The sequence below is a fragment of the Macrotis lagotis genome, chromosome 5, assembly GCF_037893015.1.
Source record: "Macrotis lagotis isolate mMagLag1 chromosome 5, bilby.v1.9.chrom.fasta, whole genome shotgun sequence".
Lineage (NCBI taxonomy): Eukaryota > Metazoa > Chordata > Mammalia > Peramelemorphia > Peramelidae > Macrotis > Macrotis lagotis.
Window position 1 is genome coordinate 265,108,201 of NC_133662.1, and position 14,523 is coordinate 265,122,723.

The 14,523-nt window shown below is 44.6% G+C and overlaps 1 protein-coding gene across 5 annotated transcripts in view; it reads right to left on the reverse strand.

Moving 5' to 3' along the window:
- Nucleotides 1-10,754, reverse strand: part of MLPH (melanophilin) — a 69,322-nt gene extending 58,568 nt beyond the window's left edge. For 3 of the 5 annotated variants that reach the window (XM_074189789.1, XM_074189792.1, XM_074189791.1), the window contains exon 1: nt 10,577-10,753. The gene's annotated coding sequence lies outside the window, so the exon portion shown is untranslated. Of the gene's footprint in view, nt 1-10,576 lie in introns of all 5 variants that reach the window. The other 2 variants (XM_074189793.1, XM_074189790.1) reach the window with 1 other exon arrangement.
- Nucleotides 10,755-14,523: the final 3,769 nt, after the last annotated feature.

Here is a 14,523-nt window from a genome sequence, read left to right on the forward strand (position 1 = left end):
GGTTTAGTCTGGAGAATCAGGGGAAGGCATGAGAGAAATTTGGAATCATTTCAAAATCTGCAAAGCAATAGGGGGGATCATCTTCATTTTTCTTGGCCCCAGAGGGGAAAGCCCAGAAGAAGGGACTGATGGGGCCAAGAGGAATGTTGAGCCTCTATGGAAGGAGAAGCTTGCTCCAAAAGAGTCCTGGTTGGAAGTGGGCTTCCCTTCCTTGGATGTCTGGAGGAGGGGCTGACAAGGATCTCTGTTCAGAGGTGAGGGTTGGGCCAGAGGGCTTCTGAGGTCTTCCCCAGCCCACTGTCCTTACATCCACTTACTGGGAAAGCCTTCCCCAATGGAATCCAGCCAGGCTAGTAGGTGAGAGCCTTGGAGGGCTTCCCAGGCCCCTTACCAAAAGCCCTTTGAGCAGGTGGTTCTTTAGGCTTGCTTTCCCGCTCTGAGGCTGAGAATCCTCAGAAATAGGAAAATGACTCCTCCTTGGAGTGCCCCTTTTCCATCCTGGATTCCAAGACTTGCCACCCCCCCCCCCAGCTTAGTCCAACCTACTGACCAAAAATATTCACTCTGAAAATGTTAATCAAACACTCCCCTTCTCAGATATGGGTTTCTAGATTCAGAGCTGCCTCAATATACAAATGAGGAAACTGAGACCCAGAGGGGAGAAGGGATTTGCCAAAGGTTACATACAACACAAATGATCAGTGACAAAGTGAGGATTTGAACTTGTATCCACTGGTTCCAAGGCAGTCAATTCTCCATTCTAGCTGACTTTTCCCCTTAGATTTGCTATACCAGGAAGATGAGCAAAACTACTTTCTGTCCACTGGAAGCTGCCTATCCTGCTCTTTGTGGTCAGTGATAAGACACCTTCGACTGCCCAGAGCTCGGTTTCCCTCACAAACCTCTAGGAGGCTCCAGGTCATGGCAGAATTCCAAGTTCACTGGCCCCAGGGCCAACTTCCCAACAACACTGTTCTGTGAACAGTATAAGGGTGGGGAGGGAGGTTGGTATGCCACAGGCTTCCAACTTCTCCTGTAAGGTTCAGTTGGGTTCTTGGATGGAAAAAAAAAGTCTTTCCAGATGCCCCCTACAGCAAAATAAATGGCTGTTTTTCAATGGAACAAAATGGCCTCTTCCTCATAAAAAACAGGGGTGGTTTTCTTTAATTTTTATTTTTCCCATTTCTCCCTCTCTTCTGAAATATTTAAGCTCACAGTGGGAGCATTCATTAACATCAAAGCAACACTGTATATCCTAATTTGGGGAGGAAACAAACAAACCAACCCTCCCATGACCATCAGCTGACTTAGCTGTTCTCTCTTTTACTCTACCTTGGAAAGGTCAAACCCCAAACCTCATGTGAGGAAAAAAAATGTGGCTACTAAGAGTAGGACAATCAAAGTCAATTCCAGCAAATCCTCAGTTATTCAAGACCCCCCCCCAACAATCAATCAATGAATAAATATTTATTTATTGAGTTCCTCCCAAGTTCCATGGGCTCTGTGCTAAGTCAATGGAAGAAAGGAGACAAAGTGTCAGCCAAGTGTCCAGGACAGTGCAGAGATCCAAAGAATAAACAAGACTTCCAACACTAAAGTGACACCACCGAATTTGTGCCCATGCTCTATAGACTCCTTGGAGAATACCTCAAGCTTCTCTTGGATCTGATTTACTCTTACTCTAAGCATAATTCTAACAATCCTGGTTGTCAGTCCTACCACAGTGAGAAAGGAGACTCTACCTGGAAATTCACTTTCTTCTGTATAAAAATTTTTGTTCCTTCTCTGTCCATAGTAGGTTAGAAAAACTGTTGAGCTGCTGGAGGCAGTGATGGAAGCAGCAAAAATTACATCAAAAAGCAAAGCCAAGAACTCAGAAACGAAGAAGTCTACATACATGTCCTTGCATGGCAAAAGACTTGAAAAACAGTTAAGAAATTTCTCTCAGACTGCTTGGCTAGGAGCCAGGAAGTCCTGGGTTCAAATTCTGCCTCAGACCCTTCTGTCATCCAACCTCTCTAGGATGCACTACCCTCATCCATCTACAAATGGTTGACTTGGCCTCTGAGATGCCCCAGATCCTGGATTCTTTGAATCCTTCCTTTTTATATCTTCTACCTTCCTTTACTTATTGTCTCTTTTTTTGACCCCCAAGCAGCTCAGGGGTCTCCAGTCTTAGGAATGAAAAAACCTTTCCCTTTTCTCCTTGTTTCTTCCTCCTTGTTCTCTCTCTCATTGTCAGACTTCTGCAAGTCTGCCTCCCACTCCTCACTCCTTCCTCGGTCCTTTGCCATCTGGCTTCTGACCCACCCCTATTCTAAAGCTGCTCTCTCATAGGCTGCCTCGGACCCCTTGCTGGGGAAGAGCTGGGGGGGGGGGGTGAGACCTGAGCAGGGAGGAGGGCAAGGATGGGCTTGGTAATTCCTTGGGGTCTGTGGAGGCAGGGGTGAGGGTAGGGGTGGGGAACCTATATCTGAAGGGCAGAGATGAATGGGGAAGGGCCTGTGGAAGCAGTGATGTTAGGAGGTCTGCATGAGATTGGGAAGTGGACAGTAGGAAGGGGCAAGCAGCTGGCAGATCATTTGTCAGGAATCTGTTAGATCCAAGTCCAATCAATTCTGAAGAGCCGATCATTCATATCTCTGAAACTGGCAAATGCTACAAATCAGGACTGGATTGATTTTTTTGCTTGTGTAGACTTAAGGAAGTGATGGAAAAAAAAAAACTAAAGAAAGTGATGGAGAAATTCTGCAAATATTTTTTGGGAAGGGGAACATTAGTTGTTAAATATTTATTAGCACATCCCTGAACCAACTTGTCACCTCAAATCCCCAGTCCAGTCTCCCATGGATTGCAATTCAATGCCTCCAACATTTGATTCCAACCCACCTTCTTAGCCTTTCTCACATTCTAGCAAAACTGATTCCTCCCTGTCCCCCAGAAACACTGATTCTTTCCCTTCTGTCTCTTTCTCCTTCAGAATCCTCAAGAGCAGGCATGCTTTTTGTGATTTCCTCAGGGAGACAATCCATCTACTGAGGCAAATAACAACTCATCCATGTCTCAATAGATAAGATGATCCTTGAAAGTCTCAATTGCCAAAATCACATTAATCTATTAACAAATCAATCAATGAACAAGCAATTATTAAGCTCTGACAATGCCAACGATGCTGGATCAGACACTGTATGAAGTGTGCATCTTTGTGAGACAGAAGGTGTGCCAAGAGAGGTTTATTCCCTGCCCACTTTTACATGTAGAACTCTGCACTAGATGAGCCATGGATCTGGAGACAGGAAGCCCTGAATTCAAACTTGGCCTCAATACTTAGAACAAATAAAGATAATGACAGTCCCTCTCTCCAGGGTTGTTATGGAGATCAAATGAGATAATGCTTGTAAAGTAATTTGCAAACTTAAAATGTTCTATCTAAGCTACCATTCTCATCATTATTATTATAAAAAAAAACTTAGGAAACTCGGTCCCTACCTTACCCTTATCAAGGGGCAAAATATGAAACCAGATCTCTTTAATACACTGTCTTACATGATGAATGATCAGCTCTCACTTGGATTATTGTATTAGCCTGCTTGTCAGTCTGCCTGCCTCCAGTCCAGCCTCCATTCAAATTCCCAAGGGATCTCTTTATCCAGGCTGACTGGGTCCCTCCACAATTCCCCAACTACTTAAACTTCAGAGGCTCCCTAGCACCTCCAGGATCAAACGTAGCATCTTTGGCTGGGCACTGAAAGCCCTTTCCCACCTGGCTCATTGGCCTGGTCTTCTTATACTTTTCTCCCCTTCATGCAATCTTTTCATCCATCACCAAGCTCCATGCCTTTCGCTGACCTTATATACAGGAATTTGTACGTGTATATAAACACGCACAGACACACATGTTTATTTATATCCCGCCTTCCTGCTGTCTCTTTGCCTCTAGATCCAGCTGAGGTGTCCCTTCCTCATGAGGCTCAGACTTCTAGGAGCCCCCTTTCTCCTTCACCTGGCCCCAATTTACATTTATTTGACATGTACTGAACTGTGAGTAAGCTCTCTGAGAAGCAGGAATGGTTTCACTTTTTTTCCTGTATCCCCATTGCCTGGCATAGCATCCGACACACAGTAGGAGACTGATAGAAGCTTATGTTTGAGAGTGTTTCAGAGTTAGGCGATAATGTATGCTATTTCCTCTCTCTCATCACTGCACATATTTTGGTTCCCAGGAGCTGTGCAAAACCTCTAGTAATGCAACTGTCCACAGCCAGGACAAAGTATTTGTCTCGGAGCCCAGGCAGATGGCACTGTCTCATGCAAGTGGAGCTTCCTCCCTCCTTTTCTGCTGGGCAGGAGAGTGCCTGGAATCTCTGGGCCAGCAAGGAGCTGGGGGCCCGATCTGCCTCACTTGCTAATCTCCCCTCCATGGATGGCACCACATCCTCTCTGAGCCTTCTCTTCAATAGGCATCCTATCCTCCTTCCATGGATTCTCCTATGACAGAAATTGTAGGCCCTTGCCCATCTTGGTCACCTCCTCCAGGTGCTCCCTTCCTGTACTGTGTCAGTATTGACCACCATGTCCCAGACAAATTTTTATGAGGGTGCAGAAATAATAATAGTTGCTATTTTTATACTATTTTAAAGTTTTGAATGCACTTTAAACACATTCTATCATCTGAGTCTTGCAGCATCTCTGAGCTGGGGTCTATATATAAATATGTATTATTATCTCCATTTCACAGATGGGGAAACTGAGGCAAAGAGAAGGAAGTGAGGGAAGTGTTTTGTTCTGATTGCCTAATACACCTTGGGGCAAGGGGCCATTCAACTCCAGGTCCTGCCCTCTATTTCCTATGGCTTAATGGGACAATCCCCTTCTCAGTTAGTCCTGATAATCATATCTCTCTTGAGACTGTTAAAAAATAAATTTCTAGGAATTATCTCATAGTCATGAGGTTCCTGAGCAAAATAATCTTTTCTTCCTCATTCCTTTGCTTGAATTTAATCAGGCTTTCACTTCCTGAGATCAGCCTATCATCTCTGTTTGTTTAAAGAGCAATGGGGGGTGGGGTGGGGCCGAGGTAGGGCCCAGAGCCACTCAGCAGGGAGGCCTGGGGCAGTTTGCTCACAGTTAAATGCAAAAGAAGCAAATACAGATCATTAACTGCCTTAAAATAGACTTTCTCCTACTTCAAAAAAAAAAAAATCAACAATTAAAAATTGTTGGTAATTTTGGATTGAGTTTAAGGAATCATCAGAAAAAAAATACTTTGTGCTGAAATTTGGTTAGAATTAATCTCTATCTCTTGTCTTTCCTTGATTGTAAGAGAAATTTTGATCCGATCTTGGTAGGAGTACATTCTTGGTTAAGGAACAGTGGGGAGCAAAGCTCTTTTGGGAAGGCTCCACTGAGACCTGCCCTCCCTGCAGTAGACTGAGTATAAATGCAGGGGAGAGTTTCTCTGAGTCAGTCTCCCTAGGTGGGTGGAGAGACCCAGGGTGCCAGTCTTACAGCCATCCCTGCCCTGGGCTTCACAATTTAGAAAGATGGTGATAATCTGGAGAGGGACTAGAGAACAAACGAGATGCTGCAGACCTTCAGTCCATAGAGTTAGAATTGGGAGGAACTTTGGCTTCTGACCTTCCCCCAGCTTATGAGTATCTAAGACAGGGTTGGATCTTGGGGCTTGGGGAGTTAAAGACTGGTGTTCTCCCCAGGGTGCAACCTACCTATGAGGAATGATGGAGGAACTGGGGAGATTTAGCTTGGAAAAGAGAACACCCAGAGGGACATCCAAACATCCAAGGTTGAGCCTTTTTTTAAGACCCTCTGTGCTGAAAGCTTAATGGTTCATAGATTATTTTTCATGTTAATATTAAAATGGGAATCATATTTCTAGTGGGGCATAGGATCATATATTCAGACCCAGAAACCTTAGGATCATTTGTTTAATTTAGTGTCCCAATTTCATAGATCTGAGGCTCAGAGAATTGAAACAGACTCTCCAAGGTCTGATTTGATTTAAAGGACAGAGGAGAGCAGTGGAGAAGCTTTATAGGTCAGAGATTTAGAGCTGGCAGGGGCCTCAGAGGCTGATTACCAAATCCTTTCTATCTCTCCATTTTACAGATGAGGAACCTGGGCACCAGTGGAGTCTAGTGACTTGATATCTCAGATTTTGAATGGAAAAGACCTTAGAGGTCACTGGTCCTAACCTCTCATTTAACCCAGAAGAAAATGAGTCCCAGAATGATTAAGAGACTTGCTCAGACCATAGGGCTAGTAAGTGGAAGAACTTGGATTTGAATCCAGACCCTCTGCCCCCAGATCCAGCAAGCTCTCCAGATGATATGGTCTGCAACACAGCTTCATGTCCAAGATTATTCTAGAAATTATTTCCTGAAGAGACACATGACCCTCCAACTAAGACCCCTGAAGGAGAGGCAATTTGGGGGGGCAGGAAGAGTCAGTCTTGGGGGACACTCTTCCCTCCCCCTAAGACATCCCTGCCCTTAGGAACTTATTGAGGAAGCATGTCCCTGAGATTTGACCCATGACCCCAAATCACCTCTCAATTCCCTCCTGCAGCTCCTCTTCTTTTCGGACCATGGGCTGAGTTATAGAGAGAGAAGGGAGTAGATTTAGAGTCTGAGATTGGGTGCCAAAGGGTCTGGGTTGGGGTGTACAAGCCAGTGGCAGAAGGAAAGGGCTTTTGGCCATCCCCACCCAATGGGGCAATGCCTCTGTCTGTCACAGGGCAGAACCTCCACTCACAACCAATCAATAAGTTTTTATTAGGAGGCAGACATATAGAGACTAAACTGAAGATGGTCCTTATCTTTTACAAGAGAGCCTGGACATATGCACCGAATATAACCACTCACAGCTCAGTGGATTGAATGTTAGCTTGAAGATCTGGGTTCAAATCCTGCTCTTGACTGAGATCACTTAGTCTTAGTGTTCCTGGCCATTCCAAGAAATCCCTGGGGGCCCATCCTCCTTGTCACCACCAGTGACAATTGCTGACAGGTTACTGCTAATGGGGAGGAGAACTCAGAAGCCCTGGAAGGGCTAGATACTCCAAGACCAACCCAGACCATTATTTCAGAACAGCCCTATGGAAACCCTATGAGGAAGGGCTTCCCTACCAACAACTGGCAGTTGTGCCAGCCTAGCCAAGTCAGCAAGACCCCCCCCACCAAGGGGTTGAGACAGGACCTAGCATGAAGCAACTATTAAGAACAGTTTGAACATCACCCATGCTCAGACTATGGTGGAGACAGCCCAGGGCCTAGTGTTCTCAGCAATGGCCAGGGAAGCAGCCCCGATGAAGATGCAGCTTCCAGACTTCCCCAAAACACCGAGGATCCAGAAAGGAAGGCCCTGGCCCTGTCCTGTGACTCAATCTCCAAAACAAATCTGATGTTATCAGTGGAAATGGCATTAGAGAAGAGGCCTGACCACCTGCTAAGAATCTTGAGATTTTTCTATCTGACTGACAGGTGGACTCTCCTCCATTAGAATGGAAGTTGCTGATGGCAGGGATTGATTTTTGTTTGTAAAATTTATAACCATCCCTCCCAATAGATTAGTGCCTGACCCATAGCAGCTAAGGCCAGCCATAGTATACTGCCTTGAGTCAGGAAGACCTGAGTTCAAATTCAGACTCAGACCCTTACTAACTGGCTGATCCTGGGCAAGTCACTTAGTGCTGTCTACCTCAGTTTTCCCCCCTGTAAAATGAGCTGGAGAAGGAAATGGCAAACCACTTTAGCACATCTGCTAAGAAAACCCCAAATGGAGTTATGGTGAGTCAGACAGGCCTGAAAAATGACTGAACAAGGACATTGAGTAGGTACTTAATAAATGCCTGTTAAATGAATGAATTTCTAACAGGAAATTTCATTTCTCTGAACCCCAAGTTCCTCATCTGTAGAATAATGGTAATAGTAATCCCAGCTGGCTTGTTTCTCAGGGTTGGTTCTTGGAGAGTCCTCTGTAACATTCTGACTATGTGGAAGTCTTCCTCCTTACAGACTGGCATCAGGTTGGGGGGGGGGGGCTCTCTGATAATATAACAGGAGCTTTAAATGACCAGGAGAGGCACAGAGCTTTTCTTGACCCTAGTTTGCTTGGCAGAGTAGGTTTGGGGGTTGAGAGGTCCTAGCTCTGTGATTCTGGAGAAAGCACTTTGCTTCCCTGAGCCTTAGTTTCCCCAGGTATAAAGTGAGAGTAATAATATTTATCTTTTTTACTAATTGCCTCCCTGGGTTGATTGCAACCCCCTTATTGCCTAGCCCTGTATCCCCTAACCCTGACAAGCCCCACCCCTTTCCTTACCAGTCAGGCCACGGAAAAGTATCCCTGACAGGCAAGGTAAATAGAGGCACATTCCTCCAACAAACATTTAAGAACTTCCTTTGTGTCTGGCTCTGAGTATACAACGTTCAGCAAAGTCTACTCAGGGTAAATAAACAACACTAATGAACTCTTGGACCAACATTTAAAGACTAATTGTGCCATTGAGAATGGGCTGCAACCTGGGAACACAAGGCCTTTTGGGTGATGAGCCTGGGATGACATACAGTCTCTCTCAGGAGAGAGAACTGGTTGGGTTATGGGGAAGGAGTTCACCCTATGCCATTTTGTCAGTGAGGAAAAGGGGGTAGGAATGGGGAATATAAACATTCCCCTTGTTGTATTTTAACAATTGATTTTTGCTGATCTAGTTGTATTTCTTCAGTAAACCCTCTCAATTTGTCAGCACCCTAGGGCAGAGCACTGTTGTTCCACCCTAGTTCCAGTTCTGATGACCAATCCCAAGGCACCTCTGAATTTGAACCACTCATTACCTTCTTGGCTCTATCCGTTCTCTACTCCAAAGATACATCAGTAGAACAGAAAGTCATCTACAAGCTGATTCAGAAAATGGTCATTTCCCTTTGGGGGTTCAAGTCTCTATAGTGGATGCATTTGCCCATTTAAACACTGACTCTCCTTGAGAGGACACATTCACCATTCTTGTCCCCATCTTTTGAAGTCCTTCATGGGACTTTGGAAATTTTAGGAATTGTTCCCCTCCTGTTTCATAGGTACCTGGATCCCCACCCCATTCCTAGGGCTCCCAGGGTATCCTCTTACTGCTTTCTCTGGAGGGATTTGAGGGTGGGGGAGAAGAGGGATCAGCCCCTCTCAAAGGAAGGCACTTGGTCAAATAGAGCCAGGCTGCATCTCTCAGAGTAAGGAGGTTCCCTTCACCTGCACCTGATGACTCAAATAGGACCATTTTCCAGTCCAGGGCTGACATTTTCTTTTAGTTTTTTTTTTTTTTTTTTGCAAGGCAAACAGGGTTAAGTGGCTTGCCCAAGGCCACACAGCTAGGTAATTATTAAGTGTCTGAGACTGGATTTGAACCCAGGTACTCCTGACTCCAGGGCCGGTGCTTTATCCACTGCCACCTAGCCACCTCCAGGGCTGACATTTTCAAATGCTCCACCATGGAGACTTCATTCTAAATGACTGTGGGATTGTGTTTCCTCCTCCTTTTCTTCATTTTCTCTAGGGCATCTACTCGATCCCTTCCCTTCTTGGTCCCGGTTGTCAGACAGCAGATCCCACCAGTTATCAGGACAACATTGGTTAAGACTCCCCAACCATGTCTTCCATCATTAGCCATGACATTCATTTTGACTTCACACTCATGTGAAAGAGAAAAAAGAATAGAGAGAAAGAAAGAAAGAAGAAAAAGACAGGAAAAAAAAGAGAGAGAGGATCATAGATTTGAAAGTGGAAGAGATCTTTCAGGCCATCTTGCCCAATCCTCCCATTTTACAGTTGAAGAAACTGAGGGCAAGAGTAGTTCAGGGGTTCAGCCAGTGTCACCCAGCTAAGTAAGAAAAGTTGCAGAGCTAACATAAGGAACCACCCTGGTCTTCTGATTCCTAGTTCATACTCTTTCCATGGCTCTGTACTGAAGAATAGAGGGAGAAAGAAGAGAGGGAGGCCAGAGAAAGCAAAAGCTGTTTAGTTGAAAGAGAAGAAAGAAAGGGAAAGAAAAGAGAGAAGAGAAAAACAGATGTGCTAAACAAGAAAAAGAATGAAAGAAAGAATGGAGAAAGGAAGGAAGGACAAGAAGGAGGGAAGAAAGATAAGAGAGAAATAGGAGGGAAAAGAAAAGAAAAAAGGAAGGAAGGAAGGTGAAAGTGGAAGAAGAAACAGGAAGGGAACAAGAGCCAAGAAAGAAGAAAAGAGAAAAAGGAAGGAGTTGTGGTAGAAACAGAGAGAGGAAAGAACAATACAAAAATCAGATTAGGGAGAAAGAAAAGGAAGGTAAGAAAGAGGAAGGGGGAGGAAAGAATGAAAGATAGAAGGAAGAAAAATAAAGGGATAGAAAGAAAAAGGAACCAGAGAGAAAGAAAGCTCAAAAGAAAAGCAGGAAATACAGAAGAAAAAGGGAAAGAGAGAGAAGAAGGGAGGGGAAGGAGAGAAGGAAGTGAACCAACCGGACGGGCAGGGCAGTAGCGGGATGTCCCGGGAAGCTGCCGCATAAGCCCCGGGGAAGGGCGGGGGCACCCTTTACCTGGTCCCAGGTTCCACGATGCGCCCACCCGACGGCTCCCCTTCTCTTCTTCCCCGCAGGCGCCCCTTCTCTTCCCCGCAGGCGCCCCTTCTCTCCTCTCCGCAGGTGGCTCAGTCCCAGTGCAGGCGCCCACGGTTCAGGTGCCCTGGCTGTGTCTGGCCCTCCCCGGTCGGCTCTGGCCTCCTGCCACCCAAAGGCTCCCGGGCACCTCCCACCCCAGGGTGCCAGGATAGAGGGAGGCACCCAGGGCACAGCAAGGGGGCGGCCGCTGGCTCTCCCCTGGGGCCTGCCACCAGGAAGGGAGAAGGAGCTAAGAAGCAGTAGAGGCTGCCAAGTCACCTGCTAGTCACTGTTCAGAAGGGCTACCAGCCAGGGCAGTCTTCCCCTCCTCTCTCTCCCCACTCCGACTCTGTCTCTTTGTTTTTAACTGTTTCTGTCTCTCTGTCTCTCTGTCTCTCTCTCTCTCTCTCTCTCTGTCTCTCTTTCTCTCTCTCCCTCTCTCTGACCCCACCCCCACCCCTCCCCTTTCCCTTCTCTGTCTGTTTTTTTCTCTAATATGTCTTGGTTTCTCTCATTTTTCTCTGCATCCCTCTTTGGTTCTATTCCCCCCCCCTCTTGTTCTCTCTCTCTCTCTCTCTCTCTCTCTCTCTCTCTCTCTCTCTCTCTCTCTCCCTCTCTCTCTCTCTCAGGTCCTCGGTTAGAAAAATGTTCCACTTGCCTGGAGGGCTCATGTGTGTAAACCTCCCCCAGAGGTCCCAGGGTCCTAGTGGAATCCTGCTTAGAAATCCTTCCCTTCCCATCTAGTACACAGAGGTTCAGCAGAAGGAAATGATAAAATAGAACAGAAAGGAAGTAAGCAGAGAGAGACTTGAACACAGGACTTAGGACTTTCTACTGAGCCTTCCTGTCCCTCCTTGGCCTTAGACACTGGCTCCAATTTATCCTGCATCCATCTTGTTTGCCCATAGTCATCTCTGCACGCTGTTAGAAGGTGATCTCCATATTTCTGTGTCCCTTTGTATCCCCAACCTTTAGCCCACAGTAGGTGTTTAATGACTAGACTCTATGACTAGTCTTGGGTCCTGCTCCTGCTCCTCCTTGTTAATCCCTGTACATTTGTCATTTGAATATCCCAGACTTGGGATTTGGTGAGGTCTTGTCTGGATCCCTAATGATTTAACTGATTCTTCATGTTAGGGGTGTGGAGTGTAGTAACATCCATCACGATTCCTGAAGAGCTGCCTCTGGCTCCCTTTGGAGTTTGGGGATATGAGGGAGGAGTCAAGATGTTTGGGGTCCCTTCTCCAGACATAGCACTCTGAGAAGAAAAGAAGAAACCTGTCCCAGTCCTCCTCACTGGAAGGGAGGAAGGGAGAGTAAAGAGCAATCTCTCTCTCTCTCTCTCTCTCTCTCTCTCTCTCTCTCTCTCTCTCTCTTTCTCTCTCTCTCTGTCTCTGTCTCTGTCTCTCTCTCTCTCTCTCTCTCTCTCTCTCTCTCCCCTCCTTTTCTCCCTCTCCTCTCTCTCTCCTCCTTCACTTTCCTTCTCCCTCCCTCCTTCTTTTCCCTCTCTTTTAAGGAACAAAAACATTAACTTTATTATTATTATTATTATTATGTATTTTCCATTTGACAACTCCTTATTACATTCAAGGACCCCAAACGCCCCAAACTTTCTTCTGTAGTCAACCGCAAAGAAAAATTGTGAAATTAGTACATTCACATATGTAATTAGTGCTGTGCTACAGCTGCAGAAAATAGGTTCACTTAAGTTTCAGCCCTCAAGAAGATTATTCCTGAGAGTGACTCTCCAGTGAATCAGTAACTGCACATCTTGATTTTTTATTGCAATGGAGATGTTGGGTATTCTATATTTTTCCGAGTTTACACAGCTCAGGGTAAATCTAAATCCCTTTTCATATTTGTTAGAATCAAGGCTTAGTTACTCCAAAAGAGCAGCTTTTCTTTAGGAAAGTTGAAAAACATTCTTGGTTTGTCCCCAACCCTCCTGGCTATTGGCTCCATTCCACTTTGTTTTCTCTCATTTGGTTCTCTTTTCATTTTCTCTGTTAAAAGGGGCCTGGTTCATGAATATTAGAATTACTTTCATGCATTTCTAGATCATTTATTCATTCACTCACTCAGTCAAAGAGCCTTCATTTATTAACCTTCTACCATATGCCAGACACTGGAGACACAAAAATTAAAATGAAACAAACCCTGTCCTCAAGCAGTTTAGATCCCATTTGGGTGAAACAGTATGTATATAGATAAGAAAATACAATGTCTGTTCAGTTTCCTTTCCCCATGTTTCTTCTTTGTCCCCTTCATCTCTCCTCCAGTGTTCATACTGTTGTTTCTTCTCAGATCCCAGAAGGCACAGATTGTTTTAATTTTGTCTTTTGATCTTTAGATCTATATCTCAAACTATCTTGCACATAGTAGGCATTCATTCCTTTAGAAGGCATTTATTAAGCCCTTACTAAGTCACAACTGACAATTAAAAGAGATCTAATGCAGGAGGCAGGATTCAAACTCTAGTTTTTCTGACTCCAAATCCAACAGCCTTTTCAAAATAACAAATAGCTAAATGAATGTATACATGAATTAAAATGTGTTTATCAAATACTATCTATTAGGGACTGTGATAGTCATTGAGAGTATTAAAAAAAATCTGAAAATGAACTATTTTCTGCCCTCAAGAAACTTACCTTCAAGTACAAACACGCACACAAAAGGAGATATAAAACATTCAGAGGAGATACAACAAATACAGAAATATATAAATACAAATATATATATATATATATTTATATCTATCTATAATCTATCTACATATTGAACTTGTATATGGTTTGCATGTTGATTATAACTCCATTCCCCACACAGGATAAACTGGAGATAATAGATGAAAGACTCTTCAGGAAAGGCTTTTTGTAAAAGGTGGAATTTTAGCTGGGACTTGAAGGAAACCAGGAAAACCAACAAAGAAATAGAGGGTGAGTATTCCAGGAAAGGGGAAGCAAAGTTAAGAATCTTTGACCTATATGATCTTTTTTTTGCCGCTATTCTTTCCCTTTCCCACTATATTCTTCACAGTTTTTGAGTGTTCTTCTTAAGGTTAATTTATCTTTTAAGATTGCTGACATCATCTTGGAAGATTTTCTATTGATCCTCAAAGTACACATTCCTTATCTTGGAATTCAATGCCACCACATCCAATATGTCTCCGATTGACCCATTTAACACTTCCTATTCTCTGGCATGAACTGTCCAACTAACTAATCTCTTTCTTCATCCTGCCCCCCAGAGTCCTCTATATCTTAGCCATTGCCTCCTCCATGTCTGGCAATTTCACAAACAGATGTCCAGTGGAGATGAAGCCTGGCTTTTGAAAACTCTCTGCACCCCAGGTGTTTCCTGGGAAGTATTTCTGCCAATAGAGAAAACCCTTTTCTCCCTCAAAACCCTGGGGGTGGTAGTGGAATGGAGTTGGTGTAGGGTAGCCATCACATTCATCATTTTATTATGACTTCATATTCTGACCGCCTGGGGAATCTTACATGGAAATATAGACTCACACATGGTCTCAGAGCTGGAAGGGGCCACAAAGAATACTTTGGCCCATCTGTAAGAGAACAAGAATAACCTCCACAATATTCTTGAGCAGTGGTCATCCAGCCTTTACTTGGAGATCTCCAATGAGAGGGAGAAGAGACACTTCTCAAGGAGTCCTGTCTTCTCTGGGACTGCTCTTGCTTTTAGGTAGTTTTCTCTACATTGAGTCTCTGACACTGACACTGAAGGACTTTTGCCCTTCTGCAACTTCTACCTATTTCAGTCAATTAATCATCAAACATCGATTAAGCTCCTTCTGTGAGCAAGTATCACTAAGGTGATATGGTCCTTACCTTCAAGGAGCTCACTGACATTTTTTTTTTAGTAGAAAC